Here is a 12,143-nt window from a genome sequence, read left to right as displayed (position 1 = left end):
GAGAAACAGAATTTTAAAATATTAACAATGGATTGAAAACAGATTACTTTGGAAAGTTAGACTTTTTACACCAAGAGCCCTTGCATATAACCGCTTCTGACTTTGACAGTTTGGAAGGGGTGGGCCTAACTCCACAGGGTTTTTCTAACCTACAGTGAGCAGAACACTTTCATCAGCAACCCACCCATGAGTACAGTTTGTAAAATAAAAAACATTTATTTTCAAAATGACTGGATACACATGAGAAGAAAAAGAGTTCTCCAGGTAAAATCCAGTTGCCTTCTCCTCTGGTTCGCTCCAGCCTCCCAGCCCTGGGCCATCCCCCGGACTTTAAATGAGCTGGAAGCATTGGACAACACAGATTTCTTCTTGTTTTTGTTTTTCTCTCTCTCCCCTTTCCTCCTCCTCCTCCCTTCCCTCCCTCCCTTCCTTCCCTCTTCCCTCTTCCTTCCTTTTTCTTTTTTTTAAACCTCACAAAAGCCAGATTTACACCCCTTTCAATATTTGGTCTCAACTTCTACCCTAATGGCTATTATCATTTCATTACTGACATTTTTGTTCTTACATTTCCCAGGTCCCTCTCCTTTTTTCTTCCTTCCCTACACGAGAGTACCCAAACCTACATCAATACCATCCGTATTGCTTCTCTTCATATCTCAGAAATGCAGCATAAACCTAGATGTTTATAAAATGCTTCATTTTCCTTTGTATTGGGGGGTAGGTGGTGGCTTGCATGTGTGTATGTATGTGGTGTAGACCAGAAGTCAGTCTTGGGTGTTGCTTCTCAGGAGCCCTCTACCTTGTTTTTTGAGATAGGCTCTCTCACTGGCCTGGAGCTCACTGATTATGTTAGACTGTCTGGCCAGTGAGCCCCAGGGACCCATCTCTTTCCAGGTCCCTGGACTGGAATTATAAGCACATGCCGCTACACCTGACTTTTTATGTGGGTCCTGTGGATGGAACTCAGGTTCTCATGCTTGTGTGGCAAGCACTTTATTAACTGAGCCTTTTCCCAGCCCCTAAATGCTTTTTCTATGGATAAACTCAACTTTGGTCTTAAGTCTATATTCTAACAACTGGCTGTGGTCATTTGAATGTAACTGGGCCCCATAAGCTCATAGGGAGTGGCACTATTAGAAAGTATGGCTTTGTTGGAGTAGATATGGCCTTGTTGGAGGAAGTATGTCACTGTGGGGATGGGCTTTGAGGTCTGTTATGCTCAAGCCGTGCTCAGTATAGATTCAGTTCACTTCCTGTTGCCTGCAGATCAAGATGTACAACTCTCAGCTACCTCTCCAGCACCATATCTGCCTGCATGCTGCCATGTCCCACTATGATGATAATGGACTAAACGTCTGAAACTGCAAGCCAACCCTAATTAAATGTCTTTCTTCATAAGAGTTGCCATGGTCATGTTGTTTCTTTACAGCAGTAGAGACCCTAATTAAGACACTGGCAGAAATAGAATTTTGGCTAATTCCTTTTCTTTCTCTGAACTGTATCTAAATTTTAGAGTTTGGGAGCTGCATGCTATCACTGGGAGTAAATGAGACTTAGGCCCCCGTGCCATATATACTGCAACCATTGCATATTAGTACTGACATGATGCTTGGTGTAGACTGGAGCTTGATAAATGTTTATTAAGTAAATGAATCAATGTCTTCTTATGTATAATCTTAGTATTTTTCTAAATTTTAGAAGTTTCTGGATTATAAGCATTTCACCTAGACAAGGTATTTCTGTTAAGTAGTTGTAGCAATGTACTGTTTTACTAGCAACAGATGGTATTTCACTTCCCTAGATGTCACACAATAACATTAAATTTAGAAACTTTTACTATCTGAGGAGTGTTTTGATTTGCATTTTCTGATTATTAGATATTTTACTTACCTAATTTTCTATTGGGTTGTATTGTCTTCCTTTACTTATAAAAGAAGTTATATTGTTTGTATGCTGCTTCTTCTAACATAAATGATGGTTTGAATGAGAGATGTTCCCTATAGGCTCATGTTATCCCAAACAGTTGGTCCTCAGTTGGTGATACTGTTTGGCGAGGATTACGGAATCTTTAGAAGGTGCAGCATTGCTGGAGGAAGTGTGGGACAGGCTTTAGGAAGTGTGGTGGTTTGTATGAGAATGACCCCCATAGGCTCATAGATTTAAATACTTGGTCACCAGGGAGTGGCACTATTTGAAAGGATTAGGAGGTATGGCCTTCATGGAGGAAGTATATCACTGGGGGTGGGCTTGCCCCACTTCCTGCTTTTTTTTTTCCTGCTTTCTGTGTGCAGATTAAAATGTGATCAGCCAGCTCCCTCCTCCTGCTCTCCTGCCATGACTTCTCTGCCATTATGGGTATTCTATCTCTCTGCAACCATAAGCAAAAATAAATTTTCTTTCTTAAGTTGCTTTTGGTCATAGTATTTTATATCAATAAATAATAGAGAAATTGAATTCCAGGTGGGATGAGGTTGCTGCTGTGAAGAACCTGACTGTTCTTTGGAGGAGTATGGAAGACTTCGGAAGTTTAGGATAGAAAAACCATTGAATAATATATGTAGAACTCAACAGGCCATTCTGGTAGGATCCTGGGAGACAGAAGTGCTGAGAGAAGTGTGGAGAGTAGAGACTGGAGGATCAGCTCATAATGTTTCATAGAACAAGGCTTCTATTAGCAACTGAGCTAGAAGCCATTCATGTGATAGTTGGCTGTTTTCTGTCCATATCCTAAGCACTTACCTGAGGCTAAGTTAAAATGTAACGGACTAATTTCTTTGGCACAAGAAATTTCAAGATAACATAAAACTGACTCTGTGGCATGGTTATTTCTAATTACTCTACAGAGAGAGAGAGAGAGAGAGAGAGAGAGAGAGAGAGAGAACACAAGTAGAGCAGAAAGAAATAAAAATGTGCAATGTGCAGCATGGCAGGGAAAAGAGCATCAGGAAGCTTAATGTTGCAGCCACATCATAAGCTGCCAAAGAGGCTGCAATTGCTGAGGAGATTAGCACCATTAGAGACAAGCCTCCTGCTCCGCACTGGGATAGGAAAGGTACCCTCAGGGCAAGACCTCCCTAGCTAAAGCTCCACTTTGTGAAATAAAAGAGCCCAAGGGGTTCCCTGCTCTTAAAATGCTGCAATAGCTTCTGCAGCTGTGGTCAAAGGAAGCCAGGGTCCATCCCAAGTTGACAACCGAACTGGCAGGTCGTCCGTGAGGTACTGGTTTTGGATACATGGAAGATGGGGGCATTAGGTCGTGGATTCTTCCTCTGTGGTTTCAGAGAGCTGCTGAGGCCAGGAAATACACACAGTGCTGGAGTCGCTGTGGGTAGGCACTGAGAGGCCATTGCATGACTCTCTGAAGGTGAAGTCTGGGTTTCCATATTGGTGAAATTATTAAGGCCACTCCACGTAGATAAAAGGAGATTTATTTAATGGCGTAACTTACAAATTAAGGGATAGGTAGGTCGCGGAGTCTGGGGAAGGTGTATCGCAGTCCAGCGGTGTTCTCTGGAGCTCTGCTTGGTACACCTCTCTAGTCCAGGGTCCCGCAACAGAGAGAGAGCCCGCCGATCCAGATCTCAGGTCCCCAGGCACCTCCTTTCGCCCCGCCTTGTAGGCGTGACAGTTGCCGAAGTCTCAATGGGGGTTGGAACTTCCAGATCAAAGCTGGAATGGCTACCCACTACATCTCCCCCTTTTTGTCTAAATAAGAAAGTTCTAACCTAATACAAGACTATATACAAAGGAATGGTTATCAAATATAGTCCAGGAATAATGAGGGATAATGACCTAGATAAGATGGAACTACAACCAATGCAAACAATATCAAGCAAGAAACACATACTATAATCCAGAGAAGTATAGAGCATAGGTAAATGGCATGTACAAAGATCATTCCAAAAGGGCCGACGGGCCAGTGGCGCAATGGATAACGCGTCTGACTACGGATCAGAAGATTGTAGGTTCGACTCCTGCCCGGCTAGCTCAGTCGGTAGAGCATGAGACTCTTAATCTCAGGGTCGTGGGTTCGTGCCCCACGTTGGGCGCCAGATATTGGTGAAATTATTAAGGCCACTCCACGTAGATAAAAGGAGATTTATTTAATGGCGTAACTTACAAATTAAGGGATAGGTAGGTCGCGGAGTCTGGGGAAGGTGTATCGCAGTCCAGCGGTGTTCTCTGGAGCTCTGCTTGGTACACCTCTCTAGTCCAGGGTCCCGCAACAGAGAGAGAGCCCGCCGATCCAGATCTCAGGTCCCCAGGCACCTCCTTTCGCCCCGCCTTGTAGGCGTGACAGTTGCCGAAGTCTCAATGGGGGTTGGAACTTCCAGATCAAAGCTGGAATGGCTACCCACTACATTTCCATGGAGACCCCAAAATGTTGGTGATGCTGCAGCAGGGGGATAGCTGACAAGGAGAGCTAGATGCTGGAAGTGGAACCAGCTCAAGAAAGATACATGTAGCAAGCAACAAAGCCGGAGGGGTGGGCCCCTTAAGTTCTCTGAAAGGGAAGCCCCAGATAGTAGACGTGGAGCTACAGGATTTGCAGGATTCTGGGTTGGCTTTGGTACAGTTTCCTCAGTGTGCCCCTAATTTTCCCTTTTGGAGTGGGGAATGTATATTCTATGACATTTTATGTTGGAAGTATGCAACTTTTTTTTTTTTTAAATCTTACAAGGGGTCACAGTTAAAGAGATTGCCTTGGGTCTCAGAAGAGGCTTTGGACCTTTGAACAATGTGGAGGCTTAAATATTATCAGGATTTTTTTAAAATTGGACTAACTGCATTTTGCGTCATGAGATGGCCATTGAAGCCATGAAGGCCGGAGGGCCAAATGTGGTCGTTTGAATGAGAACTCTCCACTCTTGGTGTATGTGTTTGAACACTTAGTCCCCCGTTAGGGGAGACTATGGAATTGTTAGGAGGTACAACCTTGCTGGACAAAAAATATGTCACAGGGTGGAGGGGGGCTGCAGCTTTGAGTATTTATGGCCTTGCCCCATTTCCTACACTTTCTGTTTCCTGTGTACAGATGTAATGTAATCAGCCAGCTTTCAACTCAAGCTGCGCCTTCTTGGCTATTAAGGACACTCTGTGCTTCTGGAACCAAAAGCCAAAATAAGCTCTTTCTTCCCTAAGATGATCTTGGTCGTGGTGTGTTATCACAGCAACAGCAAAGTATCTAACACAACATGTATGTTAGAATCAACCTCTCTCAGACTGTGGCTTTCCTTTTAAGATAGATAGATAGATAGATAGATAGATAGATAGATAGATAGATAGATAGATAGATAGATGTTGTGTCAAACAGAAGTACTAAACTTAGGGTGTTCAAATTTATTTGCCATTCTTTTATAATTTCTGCCGTTGACGTCATATTTAAGGAATCCTTACTTCCCCTATGGTCTTACTGTGTTCTCTTACAATTTATTCTAGTAGTTAACAAAGCTTTTATTTTCTTTCAGGTTTAGACATTTATTTAGCATTTAATTTGTAGAAGCTGTTTTTAAATTGTAATACGGAGAAATTGGGAGTCCCCAAACACTTTTGCATGGTCAAAGGCATTTTTATGTTATTAAAATACTGTTCTTTCCATTCTGATTTCTACGTGAGCAGTGGAGTCTTACGGAGGCTTAACAATACGTTATGATGTCATCATTCTGATGACTAATGAAGTGTGTTATCTCATCATATGATTTATCAATGTTTTAGTTTCTAATGTATTAAAGGTCTGTGATATAATTCACATAACCAAACAGCTGTGGGGTTTTCAGTTAACTTTGGCAAAAAGGCATCCTGAAACCAGTTTGAAAACTCCTAGATATTAAAACTCATATCTCAGAAGATATGAGGTACCGATTAGTTTTTTCTTTTTTCTTTTTCTTCTTAGGACAGAAAGTCAATATGTCCTGAACCCACCAGGTTTATGATGTCCACTTTATCAGATATCAAGCCCCATATTCACCTGTGTCCTACTTTGTTGCTCTTTTTTAATGTTGATACATGGCAGGATCTAATTACCGTAATTCTACAATGAACATTCTTCCTTGGGAGAAGGGGAGCAAATTGCACTTCATTCAATTTTTAAAGTTGTTTTGGCTTCTCTGAGACTGTTTCTCTATGTAAGTGACTTTAGTGTCAGCTCATCAAGTCCCACACACACACACAAAAATCTTGTTGGGGTTTTACAAACAGTGAACTATGAAGAATAAAATCCTTACCCTATTGATTTTCTATTCTGACTTTAAAATTATGTCCTTTTGGGCTGGAGAGATGGCTCAGAGGTTAAGAGCACTGGCTGCTCTTCTAAAGGTCCTGAGTTCAATTCCCAGTAACCACATGGTGGCTCACTACCATCTGTAATGAGACCTGGTGCCCTCTTCTGGCCTGCAGGGATGTGTGCAGGCAGAACACTGTATACATAGTAAATAAATAAATTTTAAAAAATAATAAATAAAATTATGTCCTTTCTATACTAGTCCATTTTTTGCCTGATGATACTCAAAATATTCATCATGGAAGTTTTGCTTCTTGGTTAGGTTTCTTGGCTAGGTTGCTAAGTGTCTAAGATTGTTTCTGTTGTGATTGTAAAGATCTTTGCTGCACAGGTGTGTGCGTTTCCTGTTATAGGGAACAAAGAACTGCTATTGATTTTTCATATTGATCCAACAGTTAGCAATAACGCTAAGATAGTTATCTTATTTTTTCTCTTGCTGAATCTCTTGTAAGGAATGATATTATCTACACATATTCTTCATGTTTCTTTGTTTCTTCTTTAGTAGCTTTTTCCCCCTCTTAAATACCGAGGATAGAACTTGAGGTATGATGCTTACACAGGCCACAGCAGGCTTGTGTTCTTGATCCTAGCAGGCATGATTCTACAACCCATTTATGCTTATTTTTAAATGTTCACACATTGCTATGCCAAGTTAGCCAAAAGGTTTTACTTTTATGATTCTTAGATCTTTAATGTTTTACTTCTTTAAAGTTTAGTTTACATTTGTGTGTTTGGTGAGGATGAGGACACATGTGTGCCCCAGGGCACAGGTGGGAGTCAGAGGACAGCTGGTCCTTTCCTTCTGCCAGGTGGGTCCCAGAGATCGAACTCATGCTGTTAGGCTTGGTGGCAGGTGCCTTTACCCACTGGCCTTCTCACCAACCCTTAGTTCTTTGTTTCTACCAACTGAGAGAAGCTATGGGTGTCTCCTCAGTCTGACAGTAAGGGCACTTAGACAGTTCTTAAGAATTGTAGCCAGGGGTGGTGGCGCACGCCTTTAATCCCAGCACTTGGGAGGCAGAGCCAGGCAGATCTCTGTGAGTTCGAGGCCAGCCTGGGCTACAGAATGAATTCCAGGACAGGCACCAAAGCTACACAGAGAAACCCTGTTTCAAAGAAACAAAAACAAAACAAACAAACAAACAAAAAGAATTGTAGTACCATCCTCACATTTGTGTTAAACTATTAGTCCTTGATATATTATTTTATATTTTTTACTGGAGTTGTTATCATAGCAATTTTCTGGCTTTATGTTGGGGCTAGGAATAAACTTCAGAAAACCTTTTTCTCTTAAATACAGAACCTAGAACTTGTAGTCTGATGTTGGTTAAAAAAAAAAAAAAAAAAAAAAAAAAAAGACTTGCCTCATGTGACCAAAGCCCTAGGTACAATTACTAGCACTAAATGTGTTGTGGTATAGACCTGTGGTCTTAGCACTCAGAAGGTAGGGAGAGGAGGGTCAGAAGTTCAAGGTCATCTTCAGCTGCAGTAATGAGACACTTTCTCAAGAGGAGGTTGAGGAGTGGGGGTGGGGAAGATGTTCGAAAGTGAGATTCATTTTAAAAAGTGTGTGTGTGTGTGTGTGTGTGTGTGTGTGTGTGTGTGTGTGTAGCCATCTACAGACCCTTTTATAGTTTTCTCTTTTTCTTTTATTTTGAGACAAGAACTCATGTAGCCCAGAGCCGAGGCTGGCTTTGAACTTGCATACGATGGCCAACACCTGTAATCTCAACGCTTGGGAAGCTGTGGCAGGAGAACTGCCAAAAGTCTGAGACCAACCTAGGCTACACAGTGAATTCTAGGCCAGCTTGGGCTAGAGTGAGAACCTGACTCAAAAAAAAAAAAAAAATTAGTAAGTAGGCATGGTGATGCACACCTTTAATCTCAGTATTTAGGAGACAGAAGCAAGCAGATCTCTGTGAGTTCAAGACTAGCCCGATCTACATAGCAAGCCAGGACTACATAGTGAGACCCAATCTTAAAAGAAAAAAAAAAAAGCCAGAATCCTCCACTAAATTAAAGAGAAGACATACTGTGACAGTCTTAAATTATACCCACAAATTCTCCCAGCACTAATCGATGGCCCTTCCTCATTCTTGAGATTGAATGAGCTTGTGACTGAGAGGGGAAAGGGTACCTTGTGACTTCTGAGGGTAGATGTCAGAAGGCCATCAAAGCTATGTTTGCCGGTACACTCCCTGATGGATCCCTGAGTCGCCTTGCAAGAAGTCCAGTTACCCTGAAGTCACTATGATATGATGAGACCCAAACCACTTAGAAAAGTCACATGGCAGTATTCCAATCTGCCCCTTGTCACTCCACACCTGTCTTTCAAAAACTCCCCAGCAATTTCAAGTTAAAGTCTCCCCTGGTGACACCCTGGACCCTGTGAAATGGGGACCAACTATGCCTGACCTATCCACCGGAACTCCTGTCATGTGGGATCTGTGAGCCCAGGAACATGGCTGCTGTTTCTTGCCAGTGTGTTCTGCAGTAGTTCCTTTCGCAGCCACACACAGAACACCAGGACATGACTAACGGTACTTTCAAGAAAGAAACAAACAACACGGTCGTGGAAGTAATAACCAGAGATGATACTGGGAATTTTCTAAGGTTCTTGGAATTATGTATGTGACCAAGAGGGATGCTGGGAATTGAAGTCCAGTTCTCTGGAAGGGCAGCAAGTACTCTTAACTGCTAAGCTATCTCCCCAGCTCCTATATTTTTATTTCTTTGGAAAAAAAAACAAAACACTAAAGTATGTATTGCAACAAGAAAACTAAATTTAGAATGAAATTTTAATATAGATAAATGCTAAACATAAAAATTAATAAATTATGTTTATAAATTGAACTCACTGCTTGTGTAGTGGTTTTATCCCCCCCCCCACACACACACATATGTAGTGGGTAGCCATTCCAGCTTTGATCTGGAAGTTCCAACCCCCACTGAGACTTCGGCCACTGTCACGCCTACAAGGCAGGGCCAAGGGAGGCTCCTGGCCACCCGAGATCTGGATCAACGAGCGCTCTCTCTGTTCCGGGACCCTGGACGGTGGAGGTGGGCCAAGCAGAGCTCCAGAGAACACCGCTGGACGGCGCGATACATCTTCCCCAGACCCCGTGACCTACCTATCCCTTAATTTGTAAGTTACGCCATTAAATAAATCTCCTTTTAACTACGTGGAGTGGCCTTAATAATTTCACCAATACACATATGGAATTAATTTCTAGATGAAAATAACTAATACATCAAGCAGCTAAAACATACTTTTTGGGGGTGAGAGAATAGCTGTATTTTTTTTTTTTTTAATTTTTGGAACTGTGAGGAAAAGAAATAGGTATGCTTATCAGAAATGTAGGGGTAGGGGGTGGGAGGAGGGAGGACGGGGTAATCAGTGGCTGATATGTGAAATTAAGTTAATTATAAAATAAAAATATTTTTTTTAAAAAAAGGCAATGTAGGGGTAGCTTTTAAAACTATAGACAAAACATCACCTACAGAGCCAGTGAGATGCTTTGGTGAGGAAAGGGGCTGTGTCCTCTAACTGAGTTCAATCCCTTGGCAAAAGGAGAGAATGGGCGTCCACAGGTTGCCCTCTGACCTTCACACATGCACCCTGCCCACAAGAACAAATAAAAGTTCAATAAAAAAATATAATCTACAAAGTCCAAATCAGCAGAGGTAAAGGAAAATGGAATTTTCTAGTTATCAAGCAAAACAAAAAGAATTACAAATAAAAAAATCAAAAGTGCACAAAAGAACGAGGCATAGGGTGCAGATGTTTAATTCTATCACTCAGGAGGCAGAGGCAGGTGGCTCTCTGTGAGTTTGAGGCCAGCCTGGTCTACACAAAGAATTCCAGGCCAGTCAGGGCTGCATAGTAAGTCCCTGTCTCAAACAAAACAAACAAACAAAAAAATGAATAAACAAACAAACCAAAAGGACATGATGGAGAATAGTAGAGATCACTTCAAATTGGTTATACTTCTGTGAATTCCAGTTATAAACAGAAAGTGTCAAGATTTAAATGAAATAACACCCCAGCTATCCGCTGTTTATAAAAGAGGTGGCTATAAAGGGAATAAAGAAAGCTGAAAATAAATGGGAAAGTTCTAAAAAGGACACGCTAAACGAAATTGTTGGAGACACAGCAGGAAAGTCCTTGAGCCCACAGATCTCCCAAGAAACCAGGGATGCTAAGCATGCAGGATTGTCTTTCCGCTGGAAAAGATGTAAAATCTGTTCTTCCATCCAGAAAGCTGGAAATTGGAGGTGATCTGCTGATGTGTGTTATCTGTTGGGCCAGGCCATATCAAGCTCCTACAACTAGAACCAGAGGTGACTAGTAATCTGAATGACCCTTCCAGCCAGGGGCTCCCCCACACTCCTACAACCAGGACAAGAAGTGGCTAATAGCCCAAATGACCTCTACACTGTGTGACTGAGACCAGGCCAGACCTTTCCTTAGGTCCTTAGGCTAGCACATGTATCCTATCTCTGGAACCCATCTTTTTAGGAGAATGACATGGACTGGAGTTTCTGTGTAATTACACTTCCTTGTGCACTGGGAATTGTATCACACCAGGAAACTTTTTTCAGAATTATACTGTGTTTAAATTTGTTGGGAATAAACCGCCTGCCATCAGACCCCCTGAAGTCTTGATCCAGGTTGATGAAGTCAGTCTGAACCGAGTTTTCCTTCTCACCTCTTCAATGTTCTCTTTCCTGCCTGCCGTGACCACCTGCAGAGGCCCTCTGACAAAAGCAAGTTAAATATTACTATCAGACTACAAAGCAAAGGTACTGATACTGATAAATCTGATTTATAAGTACTGATAAATACTGAAATCTCATAATGCAAAATTTTTTTAAAAAAACTTACAAAAGTTCTATCCTGCTAATTATATAACCATGATATGAAATAAGAACTAATTGAACTACAAGAAAAAAATAGTTCAACAACTATATTGGAAAGTTTTAATGTGTCCTTATTAGAAATACAGATTAACTAAACAAAATTTTAAGTTGAGAGGTTGGATGAAATTTGGTGTTAATTTTCCTTGTGCACAATTTGTAATCTGCAGTTTATCCTCTGAAACGTTTTTAGTATGTTTGTTCTGTGCACGTATTTGTATGCCCATGCCACTGACCGTGTGTGGAGCTCAGAGGACAACCTGCGGGGCTTTCTTTTCACATGGTTCTCAGAGATCAAACTCAGGTGGCCAGGCTTGGCCGTAGCTGCCTGTCCCAGCTGAGCCACCTTCCCAGTCCAGCTCATTTTCACATGACAGTTTTTCTCTATCTTCTACCTTCTCCGCCCACTTCCTACTTTAATGCTGCTTTTGTGTAGCTTCCAGACCATGTTATGACACTGTTCCTAGGGAGACACGAACAAATGCTTACTCACCCAGACGGGAAATTGTCATCAGACCAAAGTAAAGATAGCACCCAAGTTCAACTTGGCGAACCAATGAGTTTTTTTGCGGGGTTACTTACAGGTTACTCAAAGACAGCTGCATCAGTAACACTCACCCCAGCATGGGTGACAGCTCACCAAAACTGGAAATCTGGAGCACACTGCACAGCCGTGTCCTTTCCCGGTACCTTAGTTGGTCTGAGCCATTTCCAATCAGCTTGGTTGATTTGGTTTTTTTCCCCAGGTGGCTTGGCTGCTCTGAGACTCTTCTAGGAAACACGGCTTGTCTTCTGTCTCTCAGCAATCCTTACTACTTATAGATGCTTGGGAAGGGAGGAGCCTATTAAATCAGATCAGTTTCAGGGACTTCCTGAAGCCTGTGAGTTGTTTTCTGATCTGTGCTTAAGGGGCTTCCCTGCAGAATGGAATGTTTCATCTCCGCTT

General features: G+C 42.0%; 1 non-coding gene across 1 annotated transcript; it reads left to right on the top strand.

Annotated features, from left to right (window-relative positions):
• The first annotated feature begins 3,976 nt into the window (after positions 1-3,976).
• Positions 3,977-4,049, top strand: Trnak-cuu (transfer RNA lysine (anticodon CUU)). The gene has a single exon. It is a non-coding gene; the product is annotated as a tRNA-Lys (tRNA).
• The last annotated feature ends 8,094 nt before the right edge of the window (positions 4,050-12,143 follow it).

This window comes from Peromyscus californicus, unplaced genomic scaffold (genome assembly GCF_007827085.1).
Source record: "Peromyscus californicus insignis strain IS unplaced genomic scaffold, ASM782708v3 Scaffold_14__1_contigs__length_90479793_seg_2, whole genome shotgun sequence".
Lineage (NCBI taxonomy): Eukaryota > Metazoa > Chordata > Mammalia > Rodentia > Cricetidae > Peromyscus > Peromyscus californicus.
The sequence above is the reverse complement of the archived record's forward strand: the minus strand, read 5'-3'. Positions and strand labels throughout refer to the sequence as shown.